Here is an 18,036-nt window from a genome sequence, read left to right as displayed (position 1 = left end):
GTCTTGTGATCATCGAGACCGATTTTTCAAGATCTTCATCTGATGAATCAGTCTCAGAGTGATCGTCTTCAGAGATATACATTTTTTTTTTTTACTTTTATCAAGTAATTTAGTGTCCTTTAGTGATGTGAACGCAACATCCTTAGATTTGGATGAATGCTCATGATCAAAGATCTTAAGCTTCCCAACCAGCATATTTCTGGAGAGATTATCTAGGTTATTTCCCTCAACGATGGCATGCTTTTTAGAATCGTATCTAGATGGCAGCGATCTGAGAATTTTCATCACAATGTCCTTTTTAGGAATAGTCTTACCCAATGCAAAAGATGCATTAACAATTTCAGACACTTTGTGATTAAACTCATCAAATGTTTCTTCATCTGCCATACGAAGGTTTTCCCAATCAGAATTAAGGTTTTGGAGCCTAGCTTCCTTTTCACTGGTATTACCTTCGAATACGGTTTCTAATATATCCCACGCTTCTTTAGACTTAGTGCAATTTGACACATGGTGCTGAAGATTCGGGGTAATGGCATGTATGATGGCATTCAAACCATCGGAATTTTTCTTTGCAGCAAGTATCTCGGCAGGGCTGTATTCACCAATATCCTTGGGAACGTTTACATTTCCAACTGCCATAACGGGAGCATTATAGCCATTAACAACATATACCCATGATTGAAAATCACGTGCTTGAAGAAAAGCTCGCATAACAATTTTCCACCATAAGTAATTCGAGCCATCGAAGACTGGTGGTACGTTGATAGAGATAACACCTTTGTCCAAAGAGTCATATCGCTACAAACACAGACTTATAAGGTCTTGAACGTGTTTGCCTGCTCTGGTACCAATTGAAAAAGTGGGGGTACAACAACCACGCCCAATATTTCTCTTAGCAATTTGTATGGACAAACTCCAACACACTTTCAAGAGAATCAACTAGACTCAATCTTAATAAAGTATATCAAAGAGTTATATCTTTCTTTCTTGATTCAATTAATTCTCAAGAAAATAGAAATCTGCGAGTCTAATTGACTACAATAGAAATCACTTGAACGGTACCAAAGACCAATGTTCAAGTATCAACAAATTTCAGTCAACAACCAAAGGTCGGATTTCCAATTGATTGATTCAAACGCACAACCTGTGATATTTCAATTGTATAACAAAATATAATGCGGAATAGAAATAACACAGACACCAGAATTTTGTTAACGAGGAAACCGCAAATGCAGAAAAACCCCGGTACCTAGTCCAGATTGAACACACACTGTATAAATCCGCTACACACACTAGCCTACTACAAACTAACTTCGGTCTGGACTGTAGTTGAACTCCAATCAATCTCACACTGATCCAAGGTACATTTATGCTCCTACGTCTCTGATCCCAGCAGGATACTACGCACTTGATTCCCTTAGATGATCTCACCCACAACTAAGAGTTGCTACGACCCAAAGTCGAAGACTTTAATAAACAAATCTGTATCACACAGAAAAGTCTACAGGAATAGATAGATCTGTCTCCCATAGAAATACCTACAAGTTTTTGTTTCGTATTTTGATAAATCAAGGTGAACATGAACCAATTGATAAACCGGACTTATATTCCAGAAGAACAACCTAGTATTATCAATCACCTCACAATAATCTTAATCCACGCGGCGAAGAAGATATTGTGGAATCACAAACGATGAGACGAAGATGTTTGTGATTTCTTTTATATCTTGCCTATCGGAGATATAAATCTCAAGCCAATCGTTACGATTGTACTCAAAACGATAGAAGATGCAAGATCAGATCACATAACTACGAGAAAGTAGTATCGGTCTGGCTTTACAATCCTAATGAAGTCTTTAAGTTGTTAATTTGGTTTACAAGAAGAAACCTAAGGTTAAAGGAGAATCGACTCTAGCTAATAAAACTAGTATCACACAGGAGGTGTGGGATTAGGTTTCCCAGTTGCTAGAGTTCTCCCTTGTATAGTCTTTCAAATCAGGGTTTGCAATCAATGTTAGCTTGGTAACAAAGCATTCAATATTCACCGTTAGACGAAAACCTGATTTAGATTCAACCTAGTATCTTTCAACCGTTGGATCGAAAACTTAGCTTGTTACACACAAATGAAATGCACGATTTTAGGTTTATGTAACTGTACCCAAACATGTACATTTGTTGGTTCAACAATAGTTAACCAAATAGTTAGCCATATGAGCACTTTCATATCAACCATATTCTTCTTCACCATAACTAGTTCAAATGACTCAAATGAACTAGTTAGAGAGTTGTTCAATTGCAAGGAAATCTTATGTAACTACACAAGACACAATCGAAGCAAAAACGATTTGATTCACTTGAACCGGTTCATGAACTTTATAGCCACGGTTTGCATTTAGCATTCCTTAGTTAATATAAATAAGTTCACAAACAATCATCTTTAGATATAACCAACTTAAGTTCGCAGACTTAGTTCGCGGGCTTAAGTTCCTAGAAGGAGTTCTCAAAATCTAGCAGATATTCTCGGGTCGAGAACTTCCGCCAGTTCGCGGACTGGGTTCGCGGACTGAGTTCACGGATCTTGTTCCGGTTCTCTTGATCAACAAAGTTCGCAAATTTCGGTTCAAGGAAAAAGGACTTATACATATATGTGTTTCCACACAATGCTTATATCCAACATTGGTTACATAATCTAAACTCTCATTTCAATCATTGAAACATTCTTAGAGGACGTTATATAGTTGTTATTCACAAACCATTTTTCGTCAAAGCAATTTTCAAAGTGATTGAAACATATCATGACTTTCATCACTAGGTAAAGATGAACTTGGCCAAAGTGAAAGCTTACCAACACATATTTCGAGAAATAGATAGGCGAGATAAACTCGGCTCGAAATAGCAAATGTGTATAATCAAAGTCTATATAGCAAAATGACTTTTGTCTCAAGATAGGAGATATAGTAAATAGACTTTTTAGTGATAGATAAGTTCAAGTCTCCACATACCTTTTAGTCGATGAAGTTCCACCAGTTCCTTGAGTAGTCATTCGTCTTGTATGATGATTGCCATAGAGTTCTTGAGCTCAAATACACATTCTATCCTAGTCCGAGACTTAGCTATAGTAGACCAGAAATCAAGGCTTATAGTTTGGATCACTAACATTGACAAACATGCTTGAGATAGCAACGCATGCGAGTTCGACCGAGCAATGCTCTAACAAGTATTTCAGTAGCTAAAGCTATAAATGATGCAACCCCTATTGTGAATTGGGAAAATCAGGGGACTGTTGTAGAAATAAAGCACCATATCTCATACTTATCTCCTTGGGTGTGTACTTATGCTAAAATAACTTTTAATGGTGTAGCCGACTATATTGCCAAGAATACGAGAAAGGAAAAATCGGACTTTGTTTTTTTTTGAATAATCGTCATGCTGATATTTTAAATCTTTTTGAGCAAGATTATAATACTATAAGTTGATTTCCTTTTAACGAAAATGGTTTTTGCATAAAAAAAATATATACGTTATTAAAAACTAGATAACTATTAGATAATCAACTTATAATTAAGGGAGGAACGTGCACCCGGGGTTTAGAGGGGTGCACATAGTCGCACTCAAAAGATGGTTGAACTAATTACATTTCTTAGTCCCCGTACGAAAACCAAAAAGACCTAGATTAGTGAAACATATGGAGTAATACAAGATCCTCAAAATCTCAATATCAACTCAAATAATTGTCGTACCTATTTTTATCAATTCGATACTGCCATGTTAATTTGCATCAGTATGATACATTATTTGATAAGCCCAGTATTGATGGATGACGTAATTATTTACTCATTTTTGATCAAAATTAGTTACTTTACTGATACCTGACTAAGGATTCACAAGTTATTATGAATTCAATAAACATTTTATAGGTATTATTGTCTTTTTAATCCATAACATGTATATGATTGTTTTGGGGTAAAAACTGATTCTGCTGTTTTTGGTAAATTTGGGTGTGTTGATGAGAAACGAATTCAAACCCTAAAAAAATGTATTGCACATGAGTACTTTTAGATTCGAGAGATCAATCTGTAAGACCTTGGCCTAAACCAAAAAATGGTCGTTCCAGATTCAATTCGGTCACAAAGTGAAGGGGAAGGGTTGATCTTAGGGAGGGAAGCGAAGAAGGTGTTTGAGATCAGAATGTTGAATTATGAAGGTGTAGCTATTTTATGACTTGTATCAGAATATGGTTTCTGGCTACTTGTGTTGATAACACTTGTGTTCCTTTTGAAATAGGTTGAAATCCTATTTATACAAGTCATGTTCGAGCACACCCTGATCTCATAGGAAGTGGAGGTGATTATGCAGTGAAGAAGTGGGGTTGTGTAAAAAGTGGTGATCACCACGTTTTCATTACGAGGGGAAAACTGGTCACACTTTCATCCAATACTCTCATTGTTGTTAACCATCCGTCCTTTCCTGACACTTTTTCGTAATGGGCACGTTGCAAGTCGCATGCTGTAAACCGCCAGACCAATACCCCATTGAGGCTCCCCCTGTTTATGACATGTTTGATGTCTTGAGTAAATGGGTCAAGTCGTGAGACTCCCCGCTAAAAGCAGCACATAGTGCTTTTAGGTCAAATAATAAAATCATTTGTGAAATCAATATTTATAAAACATTGCTTATAATCGATGTATATAAAACATCGCTTTTAAACAAGCAGCTGAAAATAATCGATGTGCAGGAAACATCGTTGTTTTAGAGCTCGTTCAAATTAGTCGAGAATTGAACGTCTTAAAAAAGTAGCATGTTCGGCCACCTTTGGGTGATCGTTTGAGAACTCTATGGGTGAGCTACCACTTGGTCGATCGCTCCCTGTGGAGGAGGGGTGGTCGATTATCACAGCGTTACCCTGTTGGCCTCCTGAAAATAAATCTAAACCATCCAACTAGGATAGCGAAGTTGGATGGACGAGATGATTTGCGGTAGTTGCATACTGCCGTTGATTTAAATTAGGGTTTAGAAGCCATGTGGACATCCCTATTTTGGCTGATCGATTGAAAGCACTGGGGGCTAGTTTGAGCAGGCCGATCTGCCATGTGCAAAGGTGGGTTGCCAGTGAGCACGCTGATATTTTCGGGGCCGCCTGAAATTGAATCTAACCCACTCGATTTTGGCCGACGAAGATGGATGGTTGTGGTCAATTTGCGACAGTAGTACATTGCCGCAGCACGAACTAGGGCTTCCGAAACAGCGTGTTCACCCTACTTTGGGGAAAACGGTTTGGTGCTTTCTTGACTTGCCGCGGGTAGGTCGATCGATCATGGATAGAGTTAGGTCGTTGGTGAACACGTTAGCACTTCTTTAACTATTCGAAGGAAGATCTAAGCCTTCCAACTAGTCTAGCTAAGTTGGGCGGTCGTGATGTTTTTTTGAGACTGTTTTTGCCGGTCTTAGCTCGTTTGAGCTCATTTTTCAACAGCGCGATTACCCATGTTCTGGCTAACGTTTGAGGGTGTTGCGGTTGAACTAAATGGATTCCGACCGGCTGGGATGCTAGTGGGCCCGCCGGTGGTCATCATGATGATCGCCTAGCTCCGCTAGGAGTAGGCTAAGCTTGTTGAATCGCGTGGCCAAATCACGTGGCCGTGATCGCTTTTTAAGACTGACATGGACAGTCTAGATTTTCCTTAAGGGATTTAAGTGCGTCGATCGTGCTAAACTTTAATTAAAAAGCGCGTTGACACAAAAATCTCTTTATCAGAGAGTGGTGTAGCCTACGTGAGTGTTTTCATGAGAGTCTCAATACTGACACTTCGGGAGATTCGTGCTACTCCGCTGCGAGTGAACATTAACCGTCATGTCGTGCCAATATTCAGAGTTTAGCTGGGGAACATAGCATAGGAAAATACTAGGCGGTCAATGCATTAGTGAATAATGCCGGTGGAGAATAAAATTCATAAAATATTCGGGATCATTTCTATGTGCACCATTCTGAGTGAATTTTATATATCCAAATACATTGAATTGCTAAATACATCTGTGAGTGAAGAAGTTTATGCACTCATCACTTTCAGATGACTTTTGTTCCTTTGCAGGATGATAGCGCATTAAATACATGGTTTTACAATTTTGACCCTGAACTGAAAACCACCATCAACATTAAGTCCCCTGTCTAGCACGTAACAGTGGCATTGTTACGGGGTAGGCACTAGATGGTGACAATCAAGGAAATTCACGAGAAAAGTTCGGCGTACATTATCAGGATAGAGGCTAGCTCGCTCTTTGAGAAGAATACGTTTTCTTTTAGTATACGTCGGTTGTCTTCAGGTAGATAAGTATCTATTCGATCATTATCCCGCATCTGAAGCCTTTATACACGGTAAGTAGAGACTCCTTTTCTTCCGGGGACCTTGCTGATTTGTGGAATATTAAAAGAGGCGTTTGAGCCTTCCTCCCCATACCAATCATCACAGAATTACATTCTTCTTCGTTCCAGGTACTGCTCCATATGTCTCATGTAATTTGATGTTTTTTTTTTCTTTTTTTTTACGTCGATTATTGATGTAATCATGATGCCTCTTTGCAGTATATGATGGGAACTGTTGGTGATGATTATTCTTCAACTTCTCCAGAGAAAAGCTTTGAAGTCGACAAACCCAGGGCTCAGGCATTCGAGGAGGTGACGGCCAAAATAGATTCTCCGTTTCGCGAGGCTGGTCGTGCTATACAGGGTATGTCCCTTGTGAACTTACGCATCGTCCGAGAGCGTGCTCAAGATTTTCTGGCTTCAGTTAGTATGGAGGAGAAGTGGAAACGTGATGAAGCGTCTCAGCCACCGAGTGCAAGGGCTTAAAGATTCTGGATCGATTGAAACGGCGGAGGATTGAGCATAAGCGATCTCCAGGTGGAAATAAGTATGATTACCCTATTCATGACAAGATCATAATTCTTGATTCTGAAGTGGACGAACCGGAGCATCCTCAAAAAGCTGTTGGGGCAGTTTTTGAAAAGGACGTCGGTGCGGCTTCCCAGGAAGAGGTCGAAGTGGCTTTTGTAGAGAACATCGAAGCGACTGCTGGAGGGAACATGGAAGCGGCATCTGTAGAAGATGTTGAAGCGGACTTATAAGTGGATGTTGACGCAGCTTCCAAATAAAATGTTGGAGCGTCTCCTGGGGGAAATATTGAAACTGAGAGAGGTGTTGAAGCAGCGTTCGAGAGGGAAGTCGAGGCGGCTTCTGGAGTGTATGTGGGGGCGCCTTGAGAAGATGTTGAAGCGGCTTTCAATGAGGACTTCAGTGAAGGCACCACTGATTCATGTGTTAACACCGATAACTAGATTTCCCACTTTGTTATTTTTTTTAGCATCTCTTCATAGCTTGTAGACATTTTGGTATTCAGTGGTTTTCTGTTTATGTGACTGGAGCCTGAACTTTATCAAATAATGGTTATTCTATTAATGTTATCTTGATATTCTAGTTATAGCGTTGTAACGAGCCTCAAGCTCGTCAACGCTATTAGACCAGTCAAGAGTCGATTAAGCCGCTAATGACTCGATTAATTAAAGATGAACGTTAATTAATAAAAACTAATCTAACAACGATCTGGATACGAAATTAGTATCATTGAATAGGTCTCGAAAAGCTACGCGAAATAGACTCCTCGAACGTGTCATTCGGATATCGGATGAAGAAGATTTCATGATTTCATCGGATAAGCATGAAGGGTAAAATAGTATGTTTGCCTTAAACCGCTTGGCTGCCCTTATCAATTCAATGGGTGCCTTTATAATTTTAGTTGGCTTATCATCACCCAACGTGTCGAAGAGAATTCATTCTCTTATCATCATTCTCTTTCTTCTTCTTTCTTCTTCTCTTCTTCTTCTTCTTCTTCTTCTCTTTCCTGTCGATCTCAATTCGATGAATTGAATTTGTTTCGTTTGATTAATTCATAGAAACTTGATAGTATGTTAAATCGAAGGTGTAGATTTTAGTTCTGTGTTTGAATTAGCTCGGGAGAAGAAGGAACTGTTGTTGTTGTAATTTGAAGTTAGGGTTTCATTCGAAATTCAAAGAGGAATTAGAAGATGAAGATGATGTTTTAGAGGATTGAATTAAGTTGGGTTTATTAAGTATTAGCATATAAGGTTGAAGAGTGGTCTGAATTTGATATTACGGTTCCTGAGTTGGATTAGAATTCGAATTAGGTGATGATTAAGAAGAAATTGACGACTGGGTTCTGTTAATTGAGGAACGGGATGAAGTTAATTGGATGACATGGAGTTATTCATGAAGAATTGATGAATTAGGGTTTCAATATAATTGAATTGGGAAATTAGCTATTCAGAGGATGCCGATGTTTGGGTAAGGTTTCATTTTCGTTTAAGTTTGGATTTATTGTTTAAATTGTGTAGTTTATTGTTTTTATGTGATTGTGAATGAACTGTGGTTGAGTTGTGTTTTATTATTGAGATTGGAATATGAAATTAGGTTTGTTAGGAAAGTTAGAGACCTAGTTTCCCTGAGTTGAGTTGTGGAGGTGGTCTGAAGAAGGTGTTGAGTATGGTGATGCTGTAATGGTGGTGTTTAACTGAAAAAGTGGAGGAGAAGTGTTGGTTATGTTAAGATGATAATGATACTACTTAGACTAGAATGGTTGTTTTGGTGTCAGTGGAGCTATAATGATAATGGAGGTAGTGGTTATGAACTGGTGTTGGTGATATGCAGTAGTTGTTGAGATGGAGTTCGAGTTGATTGTGCAGGTGGAATGAAAATGGAATTAGAATTCCGGTGGTTGTGTATTGAGCTGTGGTGCAGAGTTACTAGATCTAAATGTAGGTTTATGTAGTATAACTGAAGTAAGATGTATTGTAAATGAAGATGTCTATGTGTCTGAGATGAGAGAGTTGATTATATGGGTGTGTTGCAGGTGGTAAATGGTATTGGTAGCGAAGGAAAGTTAGAAATGCTTCACTTAGTCTTAGGCTGTTGTGTGTTTTTATGCATCATGATTGTGCATCTGAGAAGTGACCTATGTTTTGGCCTTGGCATGTTTAGCTAGAGTCTGTCACCCCAGACTCGTCTGACTCAGTTTATATGACTGAGTTAACTCTTTGTCTAGTTTGACTCAGTTGACCTTTTGACCAGGACCGGACCTTTGACTTTAGACTTGACTTGACCTTTGACCTAGACTTAGACGTTGACTGTTAAATTGACCCATTTGACTATTAGTTTGACCGTTATTGACCTTCAGTTGACCCAGTTGGACCAGGCCTTAGATTAGTGGGCCGGGTTAGTGGACTTGGGCTTTGGCCTAGTTTTCCTAGTTTGATATTTTGGACCCTTTATGATCTGAATTAGCCTTTGGTTCCTTCTACAAAGTTGTAGATATTCATTAGACATATCTATTGGACTAGAGAACCAACCTATTTGAATTAGTAAACCTTTAGATGTGCTAAAGTTAGATAATTAAAAGATGTAAAACCATAAATGGGCTTAAAACAATTAGATAGTTCACTTAGTCTTTAACTAGAGATTTGTATGAGAAATGTGTATGAACCTTGTATGAGCCTTTTGGATAATCTTTAGAGTGCTTGTGTGATTAACAGTTAATATTTATTAACAACGATCGATCTAAAGAACGAACCGGCGGATTATGGATCTCGAGGTATGCGAGGCTTGTCATCAAAAGAGGTGGGAATCGATAACGAACTCTCTTGTATTCATTATTGTTTTACAAATTTATCTTTTGTGAAAACCATGCATATCTATGTTACTATATGATAGTGTATGCATGTATTATATGTGTGTAGTACAAACTAGTTTTTTTTTACATTTTGGGATGGGCTTGGATCTTTAGAAACAACTAATATCTGTGTTTTGGGAGTATTTACTTATTTTCCAAAATGTGATTCTTTCCATTGACTGGCAAGTGGTTACAATCTTTATTTGTTGTTAGCATGAAAGGGAGAAGGTTTCCTTTTGATTGGTGTGAGATGTGTGCTCCCAAATGTTATATCTATTTGTAGATGGTGGATTTTCGACAAGGGCTAAAATCGTAAACTCGCAATTATACGAAGCTCTGATCCAACAATCAGACGTGAGTATCGAGACACGGGTCTCTCATCGAATTCTCAACGGAGAGTACTTTCTCTCAGAGTACATGTAGATATGTAGTCTCACGACTGGACAACGACATATCTCATGAATACTGAGTACTTTCAGTGATTATTTCTATATAGTATCACGAGATGGACGGCTCCTATACAGTTTGCTCTGCTAGTATAGAGCGATAACGTATTCAGGAACAAACAACTAGTTTACCCTGACTATCTAAAGGATATGACTTACCGACAAGCTCATATCGGGATAATTAATGCTCCTAGACAGCTTGCTCTGCTAGTACAGAGCCACAAAGTTAATTATTCCTAATTACAGTTGCTCCTATTCCATGGTCGAATCTACGACTGGTCCCATGGAATGGCAATAACAATTGCTTCTATTCCATGGTCGAATCCACGACCGGTCCCATGGAATGACAATAACAATTGCTCCTATTCCATGGAATGGCAATAACAATTGCTCCTATTCCATGGTCGAATCTGCGACTGGTCCCACGGAATGGCAATAAACAATTGTTCTGATTCTATGATCGAATCCACGACTTGATCTCATAGAATAGCAATAACTATATTATCTCATTACTCCGATTTCATGATCGAATCCACAACTGGTCTCATAAATGGTAATAGATAAAATTACTCTGATTCTATGGTCGAATCTACGATCCCATGGAATGGTAATGCTTACTTTATTATTCTGACTTCGTAGTCGAATCCTCAGCTGATCCTATGAATTAATAATAAACATCTTATTACTCAGTTTTGTGAATTATTCTCCACTGAATTCCACAATTAGTAATAAATAATCAACAACCGGGCGTCTGAGCTACCTCTAAGTAAGCCCCGATTCAAATGGTGAAAGTGTATTCAACGACGATACACTAACAGTCACCGCACGAACGAGTATTTCAAAATACAACGAAACGATGAACCTATGCAAAATAGGGAAGAAAATAATAAATAATTAAAAATATTGACCAAGGTGCTGGGAACACGGACACACGACCTACCGACCGTGTCTTGGTCAGTTCCACGCCAGTTTTATATTTTTAATACATTTTTATTATTTTCCATGATTTAATGAAAATTCTCTCATCTTATCAAATCTCCTTCGTCTCGAGGAAGCTCCTCGGTTTCATGGTACTTCCATAAATCCATAACAAATAATATAAAATTAAGGAAAGGAGTGTGGGGCGTGACCATTGGCCAACTGGCCATGCCTTGGTCCCAGCCGGCCCCACACCCCACGGTTTCTTATTATTATTATTATTATTTCTCTAATTTCATGAAAAAACTCCTTGATTTCATGGTATTTTTTGCACAAATCATCATATAATAATAAATAAAATAAAATTATGAAAACTTGTGGGACCGGGCCACTAGCCGGCCGGCCATGCCCTAGCCGGTCCCACACGCCCTTTGCTTTATTATTTTATTATTATCCTATTTTTCCTTGAATTCATCAAATTCCTTGATTTTATGGTATTTCTCTCAAATTAGGAAAAATTTCCTCAAATCATCAAAAATACCTAAAAATATTAAAAAATTATGAAAAACTCGTGGGACCGGTCCATAGATGGCCGACCATGCCTCCATGGTCCCCCACGCTCGTGTTTTTTATTATTTTAATATTTTGCTTCCATGAACTCATGAAAACTCTTTCAATTCATGGAAACTCCCTAAATTCATCAAATTTCTCAAAATTCATGAATTTTTCATAAAATCATCAAAATATTACAAAATTAAGGAAAAGGCACCACGAGACCGTGGTCACGACCGACCGACCATGCCTTGACCACGGCGGTCCCACGCCTCCTCATTCCTTACTTTATAATTATTTTTCATCATCTCATGGTATTTTCCTCAGTTTCGTCGAAACCCTAATTTTAGCATATTTTCTCGAATGGATGCTCAATTGCACGCCATAAAATATCAAAATTCTCAGGACTGAGACGCGGACGCCTTGGGGACACGAGCACGCTATCTTGACCGACCAAGATTGGCTCTTTGGCTCACGGAAGCCGGTCCCATCAATTTTCACAATTTTGACCTAATTTGCACAATTGCTCGTATTAGGTCCAAAACTCTTCCAAACACTTTGGATTTTCATGAAGCGATCGTCAGGCGGTCACGTGACAACCCAGGGATGGTTTCATGACCCCATGGTCGGTCCCTCGCCTCGTCATAATTAATTAGGTTTTCTCACCTAAGGCTCAAACGAGCAATTTTGAATAAATGATTAAGCCAGCATTTAATCATTCTTCCACCAACAAATCGTCAATTCTTCAGGAGTTCTTCGTATTTGCTCACGTGATCATATGGACACTACATGGTTGATCCACGTCCCATGTAGTCGCTCCGTCCTTCGTCCCATGGTTAAACTTCTGACGAACCATGAATTGATCATCAATTGATCAAATTAGGGTTTCTGAATCCAAGGATCATCATTCTAGATTCCAACCTTAATAATTTTATGACGACCTCGTGGTCATTAATTTTATTAATTATGCTCGGTTCAACGACCAGTATTCTAATTAATATTTTCGGTGCGCTGCCAATAATCCATCAGATGAGCAACACATGCTCAGACGATCAAATATTCAACAATTCATCACATGAGCAACACTTGCTCAGATGATAAATATTTTCTCAAACCAAGGAATATTGGTTCAACAACCAATATTCAACGATCCATCGAATGAGCAATACTTGCTCACTTCATCGTAAGAATTATACCTCTGTATCATGACATGTTCAATTCATGAGTTTCAGAACATCATGTTCAACTCAGCAACTACATGGACTCATCGTCCCATCAAACCACGAAGTCATCAATTGACTAACATACCACGAGACATCAATCGTGTCACTTGGGGGATATCACTTAGGGTTTTGGTCTGGCGGTCTACGGCACGTGTGTTCAAACACACGATGGAATGTGAGCAAGTCGTGCAGTCAGTTGAAGGAATTTACGAGGTAGTGGGTGGAAAATCGACCAAGTCTCCACATGTTGAGCAACTGGTTTCAAACAAGATCTCCACTTTCTCACTCCTTGATTCCATCAACTGTCACACTTCATGGGATCATGGTGTCTAAAATTCCAGCAATATAAATAAGTCTATGAATCATGATTGAAGCATCGACATCATCAGTATCATCAATCTCACGTCAAACTGAAAACACGAGATCATGAACTCATCAATTGAGCAATTACTCTCAGTTGAGCAATTTCAATCACTCATAGCTTATCGTATTCAGAATTCACACACCCACGATCTTTGATTACCATTGATTCCACACATTTCTCAGCTTCCCTCCTACAGATCAACCCATCCTCTCTTGTGACCGAATTTACTCTGGAACGGTCATTGTCTTGATTTAGGCCGGAGTACTACAGACTGATCTCTCGAATCTAAAGCACCCCCTTTGCAGCGGTGCATCTGTGTGAGGTTTAACATTTCGCTCGGTTCGAGGAGTCTCCTCCGTATGGTCGTCTCCTCAATTCCTTAAAAACCAGCAAGTCGTTTTTTCCCATCTACATTATTTATTCCAAACCTAGATAGACCTCGTTGGGTTGAATATTATATAGGTCTGGTTTTAATTTGGCCATTATACTTTCCCTATTTCTGTACGGGGGCAACGCATGTCTCATACGTGAGTGTTTACTGTTTCTTTTAAATCACTTTCAAAAGCTATTATATTATGTTTTGGTATTTAGAGAGAATGATGTTGAGAATCTTATATAAGATTGTTGGATTTACGCGGGGACGGTAAAGGGGGATCTCCACTGTGTAAGCACTTTGATTGGATATAATGTATTTACCATTAGATTTCTTTAGATACTTGATATGTAGAGTGCGCGTAGCATAAGGTACTGATAAGGTACATATAGTTTATGACTTGAGGACGGAAACCTCATGGGCGCTTTAATGATCATTGAAGAATCCGCAACAGTCATGCCTTGCTACTCCGAAGGAAGACGTCGCTCAACTATTATTTATGTTGTGAATGTGTGCCGGTTTATTGGTTGGTAGAACTTTATAATCTCAGTATTACTATTATTTTAATAAGCTTTATATGTTTTCCGTGTTTTATCGGTTTTCAGTAAAACCTGCATTGTCTTTAAATCACTCTAGTGATTGCTTGAAAATTAGTTGTTATTTCTACGGGGAACCTCTTTTAGGGATGATGTGCTCACCCATTCCCACTTTCAGTTTCAGAGACAGATCAAGTTGTGCACGTGGCGATGAAAGCTTTGAGGAGTGGGTTTCGTTAGTTGGTTAGCTTCCGCTATGTTTATTTTGTGTTTATATTCTATTTGTAAATCAACTCACTATTAAATATGTAACACTTGAGAGGAGTTCTTGTATTTATTTCAGAGAGGGTTTAGATTCGGTTTAATCTTTGTTTAGAACTTCTTTCTTAATGTTTAAATAGATGTTTTAGGTCGTTAGTGCCTCATTTTATAGTTAATCTCTTGGATTAGTCAGCTGCTAGCTTAGGGGGCGCTACAAGCGCTTTCCAGTAAGGTTTTGATAGAATCTCCCCATTCCACTGAGGTGCGGCCGATGGGAATGCGACACACATAAGCGGTGATGTGTTTTCATTCTATGTGACCGGATACCGCCTCCATGATAATCGTATGTAAGCCTAATTAAAAAAGTGGGGGTACAACAACCACACCCAATATTTCGCTTAGCAATTTGTATGGACAAACTCCAATATACTTTCTAGAGAATCAACTAGACAGTCAGACTCAATCTAGAAAAAAAGTATATCAAAGAGTTTATATCTCAATCTCTAGATTTGATATATACTCAAGCAAATAGAAATCTGCGAGTCTTTATCAAATACTAGAGAGATAACTTGGATGGTACCAAAGACCAATATCCAAGTGTCAATCAATTTAAATCAACAACCAAAAGGTCGGATATTCTAATTGATTGAACAACGCACAACCTGAGATATTTCAATTATATAACAAAATATAATGCGGAAAAGAAATAACACATACACCAGAATTTTGTTAACGAGGAAACCTCAAATGCAGAAAAACCCCGGGACCTAGTCCAGTTTGAACACACATTGTATTAAGCCGCTTCAGACACTAGCCTACTCCAAATTAACTTCGGTCTGGATTGTAGTTGAACCCCAATCAATCTCACACTTATCTAAGATACAATTATGCTCCTACGTCTCTGATCCCAACATGATGCTACGTACTTGATTCCCTTAGCTGATCTCACCCACAACTAAGAGTTGCTACGACCAAAGTCGAAGACTTTAATAAACAAATCTGTATCATACAGAAAAGTCTACGGTAATAGATAAATCCTTCTCCCACGAATATACCTACGAGTTTTGTTACGTCTTTTGATAAATCAAGGTGAACAGGAACCAATTGATAAACCGGACTTATATTACCGAAGAACAACCTAGTATTATCAATCACCTCACAATAATCTTAATCAACGCAGCGGAAAAAGATATTGCGGAATCACAAACGATGAGACGAAGTGTTTGTGATTTCTTTTATATCTTGCCTATCGGAGATATCAATCTCAAGCCAATTGTTACAATTGTACTCGTACGATAGAAACAACAAGTTAAGATCACACAACTACAAGAAAGTAGTATCAGTCTGGCTTCACAATCCCAATGAAGTCTTTAAGTCGTTAACCTGGTTTAGAAGAGGAAACCAAAGGTTAAAGGAGAATCGACTCTAGCTTAGCACAACTAGTATCACACAGAAGGTGTGGGGATCAGGTTTCCCAGTTGCTAGAGTTCTCCCTTATATAGTCTTTCAAATCAGGGTTTGCAATCAATGTTATCTTGGTAACAAAGCATTCAATATTCACCGTTAGATGAAAACCTGATTAGATTCAAGCTAATATCTTTCAATCGTTAGATCGAAAACTAGCTTGTTATACACAAATGAAATGCACGTTTCTAGGCTTGTGTAACCGTACCCAAACTTGTACATTTGTTGGTTCAACAATAGTCAACCAAATGGTTAGCCATATGATCACTTTCATATCAACCATATTCTTCTTCACCATAACTAGTTCAAGTGACTCAAATGAACTAGTTAGAGAGTTGTTCAATTGCAAGGAAATCTTATGTAACTACACAAGACACAATTGAAGCAAAAACGATTTGATTCACTCGAATCGGTTCATGAACTATATAGCCATGGTTTGCAATTTGCATTCCTTAGTTTATATAAAAATAAGTTCACAAACATCGTTTTTAGATATAACCTACTCAAGTTCGCGGACTTAAGTTCCCGGACGGAGTTCATAAACTCCTGCAGAATTTCTCGGGTCGAGAACTTCCACTAGTTCGCGGACTGAGTTCGCGGACTTGGCTCATAACACTATTCTGGTTCTCTCGATCAACAAAGTTCGCAAAGTTGTTCAAGGAATAAGGACTTATACATATACGTTTTTCAACAACAATGCTTATATCCTCTAATGGTTATATAATCTAAACTCTCATTTCAATCATTGAAACATTCTTAGAGGACGTTGATATTCTATAGTTGTTATTCACAAATTATTTTTCGTCAAAGTAAGCAATTTTCAAAGTGATTGAAACTTGTCATGACTTTCGTCACTAGGTAAAGATGAAATTGGCTAAAGCGAAAGCTTACCAACACATATTTCGAGAAATAGATAGGAGAGATAAACTCGGAACGAACTAGCAAATGTGTATAATCAAAGTCTATATAGGAGATAAATAGACTTTTGAGTGATAGATAAGTTCAAGTCTCCACATACCCTTTTAGTCGATGAAGATCCACCGGTTCCTTGAGTAGTCCTTCGTCTTGTATGATGATTGCCATGGAGTTCTTGAGCTCAACTACACTTTCTATCCTAGTCCGAGACCTTAGCTATAGTAGACTAGAAATCAAGACTTTGATCACTAACATTGACAAACATTCTTGAGATAGCAACGCATGCGAGTTCGACCGAGCAATGCTCTAACAATCTCCCCCTTTGTTAATTTTAGTGACAAAACTATCAATGCATATGGAATACAAAAATAAATAAATTAACTTTTATAGCTCCTATTCCACATGTCTAATCTTCAACATTACTTGAAATATTCGTCACTTCCAAGTACTCCAATAATCCCAAAAGTTGTAAGTTCAGCATCATCGTTGTTGCAAATCCGTAGCTATAACAACGAGAAAACAAGAATTCTCAATCATTGTTATACAGTGTCATAGTATCATTACACAACGTCAAAGTTCAATTGTATCACAACTTCAACAACAATACTATGGTGATATGTATCGCTCCCCCTTAGTCAATACTCCATCTCACATGAAAACAACTCCCCCTTACATAATGATCCGAAAATCATATGTATTTGTAGTATGAACTACATATTAATTCTCCCCCTTTTTGTCAATAAAATTGGCAAAGGTACAAGAACGGGATCCTAATGAAATTTCCGAAAGAGACATTTCATGACCAAAAGAAAGAAACACATATCATCTTATTTAGATGCAATCATAAAGCCGAAGCTAAATGCATTCATCAAGGAGTTTATAAAGATACAAGATAACCCCTATAAAATTCCACAGCCGCACTCCCCACAAAGATTTGGCAATTAAGCACAAGTTCAATTAAGAACTCTCCCCCATAAAATGTCATTCCCGAAAAAACAACAAGAGCGACCTTAATTTCGAAAGAAAAGAAGGATTTCTTTGGACATAACAAATTACATACAAGTATGAATTTGAATCCAAAATACTCAATTAAATTAACCACAAGAGAACCCATGATTAATTCAATCGAAAATGCTCATCATAAGTGAACTTATGGAGACTCAAAAATATACAATTAGATTAATCACAAGAGAACCCATAATTAATCTAATCTAAATACACAACCAAACTAATCACAAAAGTAATCAA

At 38.1% G+C, this 18,036-nt stretch overlaps 1 long non-coding RNA gene across 1 annotated transcript; it reads left to right on the top strand.

Moving 5' to 3' along the window:
- Nucleotides 1–7,850: 7,850 nt before the first annotated feature.
- LOC113292605 lies at nucleotides 7,851–14,372 on the top strand. The gene is made up of 3 exons (XR_003331802.1): nucleotides 7,851–8,355; nucleotides 9,600–9,684; nucleotides 14,327–14,372. It is a non-coding gene; the product is annotated as an uncharacterized LOC113292605 (long non-coding RNA).
- The last annotated feature ends 3,664 nt before the right edge of the window (nucleotides 14,373–18,036 follow it).

Source organism: Papaver somniferum, chromosome 7 (genome assembly GCF_003573695.1).
Source record: "Papaver somniferum cultivar HN1 chromosome 7, ASM357369v1, whole genome shotgun sequence".
Lineage (NCBI taxonomy): Eukaryota > Viridiplantae > Streptophyta > Magnoliopsida > Ranunculales > Papaveraceae > Papaver > Papaver somniferum.
Note: the sequence above shows the minus strand (reverse complement) of the source record. Positions and strands in the feature narration are given on the sequence as shown.